The sequence below is a fragment of the Amblyomma americanum genome, chromosome 1 (genome assembly GCF_052857255.1).
Source record: "Amblyomma americanum isolate KBUSLIRL-KWMA chromosome 1, ASM5285725v1, whole genome shotgun sequence".
NCBI classification, from domain to species: Eukaryota; Metazoa; Arthropoda; class Arachnida; order Ixodida; family Ixodidae; genus Amblyomma; species Amblyomma americanum.
This window is the reverse complement of record NC_135497.1, coordinates 555428354-555443888: the sequence shown is the minus strand read 5'-3', so window position 1 is coordinate 555443888 and position 15535 is coordinate 555428354. Positions and strand designations below refer to the sequence as shown.

The window sequence follows — 15535 nt, the reverse complement described above, 5'->3', positions numbered from 1 at the left end:
AGCTATTAGCTGACAAGGCAAATGAAATGAGGGGCTGATTTGACAAACATATTAAGGAAGCCAACAGTCACCGAAACAAAAGTGCATAGGGGAATGCTTTCTTTTTTTCATTTCTAAAGCCAATCAATTGGTTTAAAGAAAATTCTTATAAACCAGCAGAAAAAATAACCATGCGTCCGGTGGCGTACGAACCCTCGACCTCCGAATATCGCGTCCGCTGCTCTTACCAACTGAGCTACGGCAACAGCTGTCCAATCTGCTGCTTTCGTGGGTTTTATGTTTTTCGTGTAAGCGAACCTTGAGAGTGTTCAGCACCGCCACCCTCGTCCAGAGCGGTGGACGTAGTACGTCCTGTAATACCGCAAGTGTGACGTAGAACTTCATCTAACGGTGAGGGCGGAAACTGTGCGAGAGCCCTCTTATGCTACCTATGGCATCAAGACTGCCAGAACCGAGACCCCCGTTACACTATTAGCAGACAAGGCAAAGGAAATGAGTGGCTCGGTTGACAAACATATTAAGGAAGCGAACAGTCACCGAAACCAAGATGCATAGGGAAATGTTTTCTATTTTTTTTTTAATTTCTAATGCCGAACAATTGGTTTAAAGAAAATTACTTATAAACGAGCAGAAAAAACAACCATGCCGCCGGTGGGATCCGAACCCACGGCCTCCATATATCGCGTCCGGTGCTCTCACCAACTGAGCTTCGGTGACGGCTGTCCGATCTGCTGCTTTCGTGTGTAGTTATGTTTTGCATGTAAGCGAACCTTGAGAGTTTTCACCAGCGCCACCTTCGTCCATAGCGGAGGACGTAGTACGTCCTGTAATACCGCAAGTGTGAAGTAGAACGTCATCTAATGGCGAGGGCGGAAACTGTGCGAGAGCCCTCTTATGCTACCTACGGCATCAAGACTGCCAGAACCGAGACCCCCGATACACTATTAGCAGACAAGGCAAATGAAATGAGGGGCTCGTTTGACAAACATATTAAGGAAGCCAACCGTCACCGAAACCAAGATGCATAGAGGAATGTTTTCTATTTTTTCTAATTTTCTGATGCCAATCAATTGGTTTAAAGAAAATTACTTATAAACGAGCAGAGAAAAGCAACCATGCCGCCGGTGGGATCCGAACCCACGACCTCCGAATATCGCGTCCGGTGCTCTCACCAACTGAGCTACGGCGACGGCTGTCTAATCTGCTGCTTTCATGGGTATTTATGTTTTGCGTGTAAGCGAACCTCTAGAGTGTTCAACAGCGCAACGCTCGTCCATAGCGGTGGACGTAGCACGTCCTGTAATGCCGCAAGTGTGATTTAGAACGTCATCTAACGGCGAGGGCGGAAACTGCGAGAGCGCTGTTATACTACCTATAGCATCAAGACTGGCAGAAATGAGACCCCCGTAAAGCTATTAGCTGACAAGGCAAATGAAATGAGGGGCTGGTTTGACAAACATATTAAGGAAGCCAACAGTCACCGAAACCAAAGTGCATAGGGGAATGCTTTCTTTTTTTCATTTCTAGAGCCAATCAATTGGTTTAAAGAAAATTACTTATAAACGAGCAGAAAAAACAACCATGCCACCGGTGGGATCCGAACCCACGACCTCCGAATATCGCGTCCGGTGATCTTACCAACTGAGCTACGGCGAAGGCTGTCCAATCTGCTGCTTTCGTGGGTATTTATGTTTTGCGTGTAAGCGAACCTCTAGAGTGTTCACCAGCGCCACCCTCGTCCATAGCGGTGGACGTAACACGTCCTGTAATACCGCAAGTGTGACGTAGAACGTCATCTAATGGCGAGGGCGGAAACTGTGCGAGAGCCCTCTTATGCTACCTATGGCATCAAGGCTGCCAGAACCGAGACCCCCGTTAAGCTATTAGCAGACAAGGCAAATGAAATGAGGGGCTCGTTTGACTAACATATTAAGGAAGCCAACAGTCACCGAAACCTAGGTGCATAGGGGAATGTTATCTATTTTTTTTAATTACTAATGCCAATAAATTGGTAAAAGAAAATTACTTATAAACGAGCAGAGAAAAGCAACCATGCCGCCGGTGGGACCCGAACCCACGACCTCCGAATATCGCGTCCGGTGCTCTCACCAACTGAGCTACGGCGACGGCTGTCTAATCTGCTGCTTTCATGGGTATTTATGTTTTGCGTGTAAGCGAACCTCTAGAGTGTTCAACAGCGACACGCTCGTCCATAGCGGTGGACGTAGCACGTCCTGTAATGCCACAAGTGTGATTTAGAACGTCATCTAACGGCGACGGCGGAAACTGCGAGAGCGCTGTTATACTACCTATAGCATCAAGACTGGCAGAAATGAGACCCCCGTTAAGCTATTAGCAGACAAGGCAAATGAAATGAGGGGCTGGTTTGACAAACATATTAAGGAAGCCAACAGTCACCGAAACCAAGGTGCATAGGGTAATGTTTTCTATTTTTTTTTAATTTCTAATGCCGAACAATTGGTTTAAAGGAAATTACTTATAAACGAGCAGAAAAAACAACCATGCCGCCGGTGGGATCCGAACCCACGGCCTCCATATATCGCGTCCGGTGCTCTCACCAACTGAGCTTCGGTGACGGCTGTCCGATCTGCTGCTTTCGTGTGTAGTTATGTTTTGCATGTAAGCGAACCTTGAGAGTTTTCACCAGCGCCACCTTCGTCCATAGCGGAGGACGTAGTACGTCCTGTAATACCGCAAGTGTGACGTAGAACTTCATCTAACGGTGAGGGCGGAAACTGTGCGAGAGCCCTCTTATGCTACCTATGGCATCAAGACTGCCAGAACCGAGACCCCAGTTAAGCTATTAGCAGACAAGGAAAATGAAATCAGGGGCTGGTTTGACAAACATAATAAGGAAGCCAAGTCACCGAAACCAAGGTGCATAGGGGAATGTTTTCTTTTTTTAATTTTAATGCCAATCAATTGGTTTAAAGAAAATTCTTATAAACCAGAAGAAAAAACAACCATGCCACCGGTGGGATCCGAACCCACGACCTCCATATATCGCGTCCGGTGCTCTCACCAACTGAGCTACGGCGACGGCTGTCCAATCTGCTGCTTTCGTGGGTATTTACGTTTGCGTGTAAGCGAACCTTGAGAGTGTTCACCAGCGCCACTCTCGTCCATAGCGGTGGACGTAGCTCGTCCTGTAATACCGCACGTGTGCCGTAGAACTTCATCTTACGGTGAGGGCGGAAACTGTGCGAGAGCCCTCTTATGCTACCTATGGCATCAAGACTGCCAGAACCGAGACCCCCGTTACACTATTAGCAGACAAGGAAAATGAAATGAGTGGCTCGTTTGACAAACATATTAAGGAAGCCAACAGTCCCCGAAACCAAAGTGCATATGAGAATGTTATCTATTGTTTTTAATTTCTAATGCCAATCAATTGGTTTAAAGAAAATTCATATAAACCAGCAGAAAAAACGACCATGCCGCCGGTGGCATCCGAACCCTCGACCTCCGAATATCGCGTCCGCTGCTCTTACCAACTGAGCTACGGTAACGGCTGTCGAATCTGGTGCTTTCGTGGGTATTTATGTTTTGCGTGTAAGCTAACCATGAGAGTGTTCACCAGCGCCACCCTCGTCCATAGCGGTGGAAGTAGCACGTCCTGTAATACCGCAAGTGTGACGTAGAACGTCATCTAACGGCGAGGGCAGAAACTGCGAGAGCCCTCTTATGATATCTATAGCATCAAGACTGCCAGAAATGAGACCCCAGCTAAGCTATTAGCAGACAAGGGAAATGAAATGAGGGGCTGGTTTGACAAACATATTAAGGAAGCCAAGTCACCGAAACCAAGGTGCATAGGGGAATGTTTTCTTTTTTTTAATTACTAATGTCAATCAATTCGTTTAAAGAAAATTACTTATCAACCAGCAGAAAAAACAACCATGCCGCCGGTGGGATCCGAACCTACGACCTCCAAATATCGCGTCCGGTGCTCTCACCAACTGAGCTACGGCGACGGCTGTCCAATCTGCTGCTTTCGTGTGTAGTTATGATTTGCGTGTAAGCGATCCTCGAGAGTGTTCACCAGCGCCACCCTCGTCCATAGCGGTGGACGTAGCACGTCCTGTAATACCGCAAGTGTGATGTAGAACGTCATCTAACGGCGAGGGCAGAAACTGTGCGAGAGCCCTCTTATGCTACCTATGGCATCAAGACTGCCAGAACCGAGATCCCCGTTACACTATTAGCAGACAAGGCAAAAGAAATGAGGGGCTCGTTTGACAAACATATTAAGGAAGCTAACCGTCACCGAAACCAAGATGCATAGAGGAGTGTTTTCTATTTTTTCTAATTTTTAATGCCAATCAATTGGTTTAAAGAAAATTACTTATAAACGAGCAGAGAAAAGCAACCATGCCGCCGGTGGGATCCGAACCCACGACCTCCGAATATCGCGTCCGGTGCTCTCACCAACTGAGCTACGGCGACGGCTGTCTAATCTGCTGCTTTCATGGGCATTTATGTTTTGCGTGTAAGCAAACCTCTAGAGCGTTCAACAGCGCAACGCTCGTCCATAGCGGTGGACGTAGCACGTGCTGTAATGCCGCAAGTGTGATTTAGAACGTCATCTAACGGCGAGGGCGGAAACTGCGAGAGCGCTGTTATACTACCTATAGCATCAAGACTGGCAGAAATGAGACCCCCGTTAAGCTATTAGCTGACAAGGCAAATGAAATGAGGGGCTGATTTTACAAACATATTAAGGAAGCCAACAGTCACCGAAACAAAAGTGCATAGGGGAATGCTTTCTTTTTTTCATTTCTAAAGCCAATCAATTGGTTTAAAGAAAATTCTTATAAACCAGCAGAAAAAATAACCATGCGTCCGGTGGCGTACGAACCCTCGACCTCCGAATATCGCGTCCGCTGCTCTTACCAACTGAGCTACGGCAACAGCTGTCCAATCTGCTGCTTTCGTGGGTTTTATGTTTTTCGTGTAAGCGAACCTTGAGAGTGTTCAGCACCGCCACCCTCGTCCAGAGCGGTGGACGTAGTACGTCCTGTAATACCGCAAGTGTGACGTAGAACTTCATCTAACGGTGAGGGCGGAAACTGTGCGAGAGCCCTCTTATGCTACCTATGGCATCAAGACTGCCAGAACCGAGACCCCCGTTACACTATTAGCAGACAAGGCAAAGGAAATGAGTGGCTCGGTTGACAAACATATTAAGGAAGCGAACAGTCACCGAAACCAAGATGCATAGGGAAATGTTTTCTATTTTTTTTTAATTTCTAATGCCGAACAATTGGTTTAAAGAAAATTACTTATAAACGAGCAGAAAAAACAACCATGCCGCCGGTGGGATCCGAACCCACGGCCTCCATATATCGCGTCCGGTGCTCTCACCAACTGAGCTTCGGTGACGGCTGTCCGATCTGCTGCTTTCGTGTGTAGTTATGTTTTGCATGTAAGCGAACCTTGAGAGTTTTCACCAGCGCCACCTTCGTCCATAGCGGAGGACGTAGTACGTCCTGTAATACCGCAAGTGTGAAGTAGAACGTCATCTAATGGCGAGGGCGGAAACTGTGCGAGAGCCCTCTTATGCTACCTACGGCATCAAGACTGCCAGAACCGAGACCCCCGATACACTATTAGCAGACAAGGCAAATGAAATGAGGGGCTCGTTTGACAAACATATTAAGGAAGCCAACCGTCACCGAAACCAAGATGCATAGAGGAATGTTTTCTATTTTTTCTAATTTTCTGATGCCAATCAATTGGTTTAAAGAAAATTACTTATAAACGAGCAGAGAAAAGCAACCATGCCGCCGGTGGGATCCGAACCCACGACCTCCGAATATCGCGTCCGGTGCTCTCACCAACTGAGCTACGGCGACGGCTGTCTAATCTGCTGCTTTCATGGGTATTTATGTTTTGCGTGTAAGCGAACCTCTAGAGTGTTCAACAGCGCAACGCTCGTCCATAGCGGTGGACGTAGCACGTCCTGTAATGCCGCAAGTGTGATTTAGAACGTCATCTAACGGCGAGGGCGGAAACTGCGAGAGCGCTGTTATACTACCTATAGCATCAAGACTGGCAGAAATGAGACCCCCGTTAAGCTATTAGCTGACAAGGCAAATGAAATGAGGGGCTGGTTTGACAAACATATTAAGGAAGCCAACAGTCACCGAAACCAAAGTGCATAGGGGAATGCTTTCTTTTTTTCATTTCTAGAGCCAATCAATTGGTTTAAAGAAAATTACTTATAAACGAGCAGAAAAAACAACCATGCCGCCGGTGGGATCCGAACCCACGACCTCCGAATATCGCGTCCGGTGATCTTACCAACTGAGCTACGGCGAAGGCTGTCCAATCTGCTGCTTTCGTGGGTATTTATGTTTTGCGTGTAAGCGAACCTCTAGAGTGTTCACCAGCGCCACCCTCGTCCATAGCGGTGGACGTAACACGTCCTGTAATACCGCAAGTGTGACGTAGAACGTCATCTAATGGCGAGGGCGGAAACTGTGCGAGAGCCCTCTTATGCTACCTATGGCATCAAGGCTGCCAGAACCGAGACCCCCGTTAAGCTATTAGCAGACAAGGCAAATGAAATGAGGGGCTCGTTTGACTAACATATTAAGGAAGCCAACAGTCACCGAAACCTAGGTGCATAGGGGAATGTTATCTATTTTTTTTAATTACTAATGCCAATAAATTGGTAAAAGAAAATTACTTATAAACGAGCAGAGAAAAGCAACCATGCCGCCGGTGGGACCCGAACCCACGACCTCCGAATATCGCGTCCGGTGCTCTCACCAACTGAGCTACGGCGACGGCTGCCTAATCTGCTGCTTTCATGGGTATTTATGTTTTGCGTGTAAGCGAACCTCTAGAGTGTTCAACAGCGACACGCTCGTCCATAGCGGTGGACGTAGCACGTCCTGTAATGCCACAAGTGTGATTTAGAACGTCATCTAACGGCGACGGCGGAAACTGCGAGAGCGCTGTTATACTACCTATAGCATCAAGACTGGCAGAAATGAGACCCCCGTTAAGCTATTAGCAGACAAGGCAAATGAAATGAGGGGCTGGTTTGACAAACATATTAAGGAAGCCAACAGTCACCGAAACCAAGGTGCATAGGGTAATGTTTTCTATTTTTTTTAATTTCTAATGCCGAACAATTGGTTTAAAGGAAATTACTTATAAACGAGCAGAAAAAACAACCATGCCGCCGGTGGGATCCGAACCCACGGCCTCCATATATCGCGTCCGGTGCTCTCACCAACTGAGCTTCGGTGACGGCTGTCCGATCTGCTGCTTTCGTGTGTAGTTATGTTTTGCATGTAAGCGAACCTTGAGAGTTTTCACCAGCGCCACCTTCGTCCATAGCGGAGGACGTAGTACGTCCTGTAATACCGCAAGTGTGACGTAGAACTTCATCTAACGGTGAGGGCGGAAACTGTGCGAGAGCCCTCTTATGCTACCTATGGCATCAAGACTGCCAGAACCGAGACCCCAGTTAAGCTATTAGCAGACAAGGAAAATGAAATCAGGGGCTGGTTTGACAAACATAATAAGGAAGCCAAGTCACCGAAACCAAGGTGCATAGGGGAATGTTTTCTTTTTTTAATTTTAATGCCAATCAATTGGTTTAAAGAAAATTCTTATAAACCAGAAGAAAAAACAACCATGCCACCGGTGGGATCCGAACCCACGACCTCCATATATCGCGTCCGGTGCTCTCACCAACTGAGCTACGGCGACGGCTGTCCAATCTGCTGCTTTCGTGGGTATTTACGTTTTGCGTGTAAGCGAACCTTGAGAGTGTTCACCAGCGCCACTCTCGTCCATAGCGGTGGACGTAGCTCGTCCTGTAATACCGCACGTGTGCCGTAGAACTTCATCTTACGGTGAGGGCGGAAACTGTGCGAGAGCCCTCTTATGCTACCTATGGCATCAAGACTGCCAGAACCGAGACCCCCGTTACACTATTAGCAGACAAGGAAAATGAAATGAGTGGCTCGTTTGACAAACATATTAAGGAAGCCAACAGTCCCCGAAACCAAAGTGCATATGAGAATGTTATCTATTGTTTTTAATTTCTAATGCCAATCAATTGGTTTAAAGAAAATTCATATAAACCAGCAGAAAAAACGACCATGCCGCCGGTGGCATCCGAACCCTCGACCTCCGAATATCGCGTCCGCTGCTCTTACCAACTGAGCTACGGTAACGGCTGTCGAATCTGGTGCTTTCGTGGGTATTTATGTTTTGCGTGTAAGCTAACCATGAGAGTGTTCACCAGCGCCACCCTCGTCCATAGCGGTGGAAGTAGCACGTCCTGTAATACCGCAAGTGTGACGTAGAACGTCATCTAACGGCGAGGGCAGAAACTGCGAGAGCCCTCTTATGATATCTATAGCATCAAGACTGCCAGAAATGAGACCCCAGCTAAGCTATTAGCAGACAAGGGAAATGAAATGAGGGGCTGGTTTGACAAACATATTAAGAAAGCCATGTCACCGAAACCAAGGTGCATAGGGGAAGGTTTTCTTTTTTTTTAATTTTAATGCCAATCAATTGGTTTGAAGAAAATTCTTATAAACCAGAAGAAAAAACAACCATGCCATCGGTGGGATCCGAACCCACGACCTCCATTAATCGCGTCCGATGCTCTCACCAACTGAGCTACGGCGACGGCTGTCGAATCTGCTGCTTTCGTGGGTACTTATGTTTTGCGTGTAAGCGAACCTCTAGAGTGTTCAACAGCGCCACCCTCGTCCATAGCGGTGGACGTAGCATGTCCTGTAATACCGCAAGTGTGAAGTAGAACGTCATCTAATGGCGAGGGCGGAAACTGTGCGAGAGCCCTCTTATGCTACCTACGGCATCAAGACTGCCAGAACCGAGACCCCCGATACACTATTAGCAGACAAGGCAAATGAAATGAGGGGCTCGTTTGACAAACATATTAAGGAAGCCAACCGTCACCGAAACCAAGATGCATAGAGGAATGTTTTCTATTTTTTCTAATTTTCTGATGCCAATCAATTGGTTTAAAGAAAATTACTTATAAACGAGCAGAGAAAAGCAACCATGCCGCCGGTGGGATCCGAACCCACGACCTCCGAATATCGCGTCCGGTGCTCTCACCAACTGAGCTACGGCGACGGCTGTCTAATCTGCTGCTTTCATGGGTATTTATGTTTTGCGTGTAAGCGAACCTCTAGAGTGTTCAACAGCGCAACGCTCGTCCATAGCGGTGGACGTAGCACGTCCTGTAATGCCGCAAGTGTGATTTAGAACGTCATCTAACGGCGAGGGCGGAAACTGCGAGAGCGCTGTTATACTACCTATAGCATCAAGACTGGCAGAAATGAGACCCCCGTTAAGCTATTAGCTGACAAGGCAAATGAAATGAGGGGCTGGTTTGACAAACATATTAAGGAAGCCAACAGTCACCGAAACCAAAGTGCATAGGGGAATGCTTTCTTTTTTTCATTTCTAAAGCCAATCAATTGGTTTAAAGAAATTTCTTATAAACCAGCAGAAAAAATAACCATGCGTCCGGTGGCGTACGAACCCTCGACCTCCGAATATCGCGTCCGCTGCTCTTACCAACTGAGCTACGGCAACAGCTGTCCAATCTGCTGCTTTCGTGGGTTTTATGGTTTGCGTGTAAGCGAACCTAGAGAGTGTTCACCAGCGCCACCCTCGTCCAGAGCGGTGGACGTAGCACGTCCTGTAATACCGCAAGTGTGACGTGGAACTTCATCTAACGGCGAGGGCGGAAACTGTGCGAGAGCCCTCTTATGCTACATATAGCATCAAGACTGCCAGAACCGAGACCCCCGTTACGCTATAAGCAGACAAGGCAAATGAAATGAGGGGCTCGTTTGACTAACATAATAAGGAAGCCAACAGTCATCGAAACCAAGATGCATAGGGGAACGTTTTCTATTTTTTTAAATTTCTAATGCCGATCAATTGGTTTAAAGAAAATTACTTATAAACGAGCAGAAAAAACAACCATGCCGCCGGTGGGATCCGAACCCACGCCCTCCATATATCGCGTCCGGTGCTCTCACCAACTGTTCTTCGGCGACGGCTGTCCGATGTGCTGCTTTCGTGTGTAGTTATGTTTTGCGTGTAAGCTAACCTTGAGAGTTTTCACCAGCGCCACCTTCGTCCACAGCGGTGGACGTAGTACGTCCTGTAATACCGCAAGTGTGACGTAGAACTTCATCTAACGGTGAGGGTGGAAACTGTGCGAGAGCCCTCTTATGCTACCTATGGCATCAAGACTGCCAGAACCGAGACCCCCGTTAAACTATTAGCAGACTAGGCAAATGAAATGAATGGCTCGGTTGACAAACATATTAAGGAAGCGAACAGTCACCGAAACCAAAGTGCAAAGTGCATAGGGTAATCTTTTCTAATTTTTTTTCATTTCTAATGCCAATCAATTGGTTTAAAGAAAATCACTTATAAACGAGCCGAAAAAACAACCATGCCGCCGGTGGGATCCGAACCCACGACCTCCGAATGTTGCGTCCGGTGCTCTTACCAACTGAGCTACGGCGACGGGTGTCCAATCTACAGCTTTCGTGGGTATTTATGTTTTGCGTGTAAGCGAACCTCTAGAGTGTTCACCAGCGCCACCCTCGTCCATAGCGGTGGACGTAACACGTCCTGTAATACCGCAAGTGTGACGTAGAACGTCATCTAATGGCGAGGGCGGAAACTGTGCGAGAGCCCTCTTATGCTACCTATGGCATCAAGGCTGCCAGAACCGAGACCCCCGTTAAGCTATTAGCAGACAAGGCAAATGAAATGAGGAGCTCGTTTGACTAACATATTAAGGAAGCCAACAGTCACCGAAAGCTTGGTGCATAGGGGAATGTTATCTATTTTTTTAATTACTAATGCCAACAAATTGGTTTAAAGAAAATTACTTATAAACGAGCAGAGAAAAGCAACCATGCCGCCGGTGGGATCCGAACCCACGACCTCCGAATATCGCGTCCGGTGCTCTCACCAACTGAGCTACGGCGACGGCTGTCTAATCTGCTGCTTTCATGGGTTTTATGTTTTGCGTGTAAGCGAACCTAGAGAGTGTTCACCAGCGCCACCCTCGTCCAGAGCGGTGGACGTAGCACGTCCCGTAATACCGCAAGTGTGACGTGGAACTTTATCTAACGGCGAGGGCGGAAACTGTGCGAGAGCCCTCTTATGCAACATATAGCATCAAGACTGCCAGAACCGAGACCACCGTTACGCTATAAGCAGACAAGGCAAATGAAATGAGGGGCTCGTTTGACTAACATAATAAGGAAGCCAACAGTCACCGAAACCAAGATGCATAGGGGAACTTTTTCTATTTTTTTAACTAAAGCGGCTGTTTGGGTTTTGTTGGTCAGTGAACATGGTAAAAGAATGCAGCGCGAAAAAAACAAGGACGAACAGAAGTGGACAGGACAGGGCGCTGACTACCAACACATTTATTCAGAAGGATGAGCAGCTTATATAACGCAGTCCAACACCCACGTGACCAAGAAAATAGCAAACGCGTTCAACTATCTAATACAAAAAAAAACAAAACGAAGTACACAAAATCAAAGTGATACATATCTGGGTAACGCAAAGTCAGCCAAGAACCGATAAACCGAGAGGACCACGACGAACCGTAAGGTGCACGCATGGAAAATGAACAGTCAGCGACCTTTGCCGCCAATGCTGCACGAGGCAAAACGAAGACGACAAAAACAAAATAGTCACCGAACACTAAGTAAAAGTCGAAGCTAAAAGCAGGGTCGGGGCCAAACGCATAACAAAACAATACAAAACGCAACGCAAAAGCTGAGTCAACCGTTCACAGTCAAACTGAGTCAAAAAAGTTGAAAGTTCTCTAGAACAAGAATTAAAAGCAGACGTGAATAAAAAAGACGTGTTTATAGTGGGCCTAGAAAACTGGACTCCTTGTCTGTAAGTAAAATTGAAGGCGTGCTGACGCACTTGTCTCCAGCTTTGGCTATCATCCTTGCCTCAATGATGACCCTTTCATTTTCTGTCCGCGCCCGTGCTCTGACAACCGTGCGCGTGTAACATGGTTCGCAGCCTTTGCAAGACTTGCAATGGTCGTCCAGGTGCCCGCCGCTTTTGTTACGGACCCTACGGCGGTGTTCAAACAATCTCTCGTTGAGACACCTGCCGGTTTGCCCAATATACACGCGTCCACACTTCAAGGGAATCTCGTAAATGACACAAGTAGCACAATGTGTGAGTGGTTCTACATGTCTAATAGGGCAAACCTTTTTCTTTTGCTTTGTCAGCAGTGTACACACTCGTGACAATTTGCACGGGGCTGAGAAGACAAGGTTTACGTTGTTTCTTTTTGCAACCTTCTTTAAATTGTGAGACAACTTGTGAAGATACGGGATGACGGCCAAAGGAGGTCGTTTGGCCTGTTCTAGTTTGCCTGCGTCTTTGCCTTGCACTTTCAATTTCTGGAGAAGAGTCTCTGAAACGCTACTCACTAGTGTTGGTGAGTAGCCAGCACTGTAAAGACGTTGGACTTGGTTGTTAACACTGCTCTGCATCGTATGGGGACAGCTTTTTGTGAGCGCAGCCTGGATGGCAGAAGAAACAATGCCTCGCTTGATCAATTTCGAGTGAGCGCTGTCATGCGGAAGAAGACCTTTCTGAGAGCGAGGGTTGTACGTCCAACAGAGGTGGGTTTGTTCAAAACTAAAAAGTACGTCCAAAAACTGAACATCCTTGCCTCTCGGCGGTTCACAGGTAAAGTTCAGACCCCCAAAATGGGACTTGAAAAGGGCGACAATTTAAAGAATGACACGCTCCAACGAACCAGGTGGGCAACTTCTGAGGACGATCATAAAATCATCCACATACCGGAAGACCGAATGGACCACTTCACCCGGGAGAACCTGGCTAATGCGCTTATCGACTGCCGCCAGGTAGATATCACACAGGACTGGCGCGATTGATGACCCGATGCATACGCCATTCTTTTGCACGAAGTACTGACCGCTGTACTGAACAACAGTAGATTCAAGGTAGAACTGAAGAAGGCGAAGGAAATTGTCGCTGCTCACACCCGAGCTGTTCTGGAAACGCACTTCACCCGACTGTTGGATCACGTCGCGCACCGCTGCGTATAGACCACCGTGCGGAACGGAATAAAACAAGTCTTCAACGTCAATTGTAAAGCCAGTCGTAGCGTCTGAACTGCCTTTGAATCGCTGTAACACCTCTGACGAGTTCCTTACCAGAAAAGGGTCATCTAAAGGTAGGCCATTCAAGTGGCGTTGTAGGTAGGCACCAACTTCAGCCTGCCACGTACCTTTTTCCGAGATGATGGTCCTCAGAGGGCAGTCAGGCTTATGGGTTTTGCCTGTGAAGAAGACTTCCAAGAAGCAGTCTCGGGCCTTTTCTGCCGAAGATCTTAATCTGTCGAGCTGAAAACTTGTCAGTAGCTTCAAAGCCAAAGTTTTCTGTCTGCTGGGGCGGAATTGAACCTTCTTGAAATTCTTTTCGAGCGCTACCTCAGCCTTCTCCTTGTACAAGTGGTCAGGGAGGATGACAAATCCGCCTTCTTTGTCGCTTTGCAGAGCCATAAGGTTACCCTCCTTGAGGCGTTTAGCAATGGACACGATGGGAGGCTTAGCATGTGTGAGCGAGGCCCCACAGCGACGTAGAACATCGACGCCATCCCCAATGACTCGTGCCTTGTCTTGCTCTGGTACTCGTTGTGCCAACTGCCGCACCATAGCCAGGAGCTGGTACTTGTTTGAAGGTGGTTGAAAGCTGAATTTGGGACCCTTCTGTAGGACCTTCAAGTCCTGAGACGAGATGCAAGCACCTCCGAGAACGGTGACGTTGGTCGTAGACGACTTCACTTCCTTCTTCCTTACTGGAAGGCGCAGACGGTACTGGTGCCATAGGAATTCAGCCGATTGTGCAGCGAGCTTTTTGTACTCATAATATCTGCAGCTCACCCCCGTCGAATGTGGCCTCTGGGGCGCGAACACACCTAGCCAGTCTTGGAAAAGACGCACTTGTCTCCAGAGTTCTGACTTCAGAATCTTGCACATACGCCGAACATGCCCCCAAGACGGCTCCACAGGGCCGAACAACACTCGCACTTCGAACGGCACAATTTTCTTTTTGATATGTAACGAGAGGATCCTGGCCTTGCAAGTAGAAATAGCGATGAGGTTCACGCAGGTTATGGCTGCATTTTGCTTGCTCATGGATTGAAGTGCGTCAGCACGCCTTCACTTTTACTTACAGACAAGGAGTCCAGTTTTCTAGGCCCACTATAAACACGTCTTTTTTATTCACGTCTGCTTTTAATTCTTGTTCTAGAGAACTTTCAACTTTTTTGACTCAGTTTGACTGTGAACGGTTGACTCAGCTTTTGCGTTGCGTTTTGTATTGTTTTGTTATGCGTTTGGCCCCGACCCTGCTTTTAGCTTCGACTTTTACTTAGTGTTCGGTGACTATTTTGTTTTTGTCGTCTTCCTTTTGCCTCGTGCTGCATTGGCGGCAAAGGTCGCTGACTGTTCATTTTCCATGCGTGCACCTTACGGTTCGTCGTGGTCCTCTCGGTTTATCGGTTCTTGGCTGACTTTGCGTTACCCAGATATGTATCACTTTGATATTGTGTACTTCGTTTTGTTTTTTTTTGTATTAGATAGTTGAACGCGTTTGCTATTTTCTTGGTCACGTGGGTGTTGGACTGCGTTATATAAGCTGCTCATCCTTCTGAATAAACGTGTTGGTAGTCAGCGCCCTGTCCTGTCCACTTCTGTTCGTCCTTGTTTTTTTCGCGCTGCATTCTTTTACCATGTCTATTTTTTTAAATTTCTAATGCCGATCAATTGGTTTAAAGAAAATTACTTATAAACGAGCAGAAAAAACAACCATGCCGCCGGTGGGATCCGAACCCACGGCCTCCATATATCGCGTCCGGTGCTCTCACCAACTGAGCTTCGGCGACGGCTGTCCGACGTGCTGCTTTCGTGTGTAGTTATGTTTTGCGTGTAAGCTAACCTTGAGAGTTTTCACCAGCGCCACCTTCGTCCACAGCGGTGGACGTAGTGCGTCCTGTAATACCGCAAGTGTGACGTAGAACTTCATCTAACGGTGAGGGTGGAAACTGTGCGAGAGCCCTCTTATGCTACCTATGGCATCAAGACTGCCAGAACCGAGACCCCCGTTAAACTATTAGCAGACAAGGCAAATGAAATGAATGGCTCGGTTGACAAACATATTAAGGAAGCGAACAGTCACCGAAACCAAAGTGCATAGGGTAATCTTTTCTATTTTTTTTAAATTTCTAATGCCAATCAATTGGTTTAAAGAAAATTACTTATAAACGAGCAGAAAAAACAACCATGCCGCCGGTGGGATCCGAACCCACGACCTCCGAATATCGCGTCCGGTGCTCTCACCAACTGAGCTACGGCGACGGCTGTCTAATCTGCTGCATTCATGGGTATTTATGTTTTGCGTGTAAGCGAACCTCTAG

General features: G+C 47.3%; 1 non-coding gene across 1 annotated transcript; it reads right to left on the bottom strand.

Moving 5' to 3' along the window:
* Nucleotides 1–10493: 10493 nt before the first annotated feature.
* Nucleotides 10494–10567, bottom strand: TRNAL-CAA (transfer RNA leucine (anticodon CAA)). The gene has a single exon. It is a non-coding gene; the product is annotated as a tRNA-Leu (tRNA).
* Nucleotides 10568–15535: the final 4968 nt, after the last annotated feature.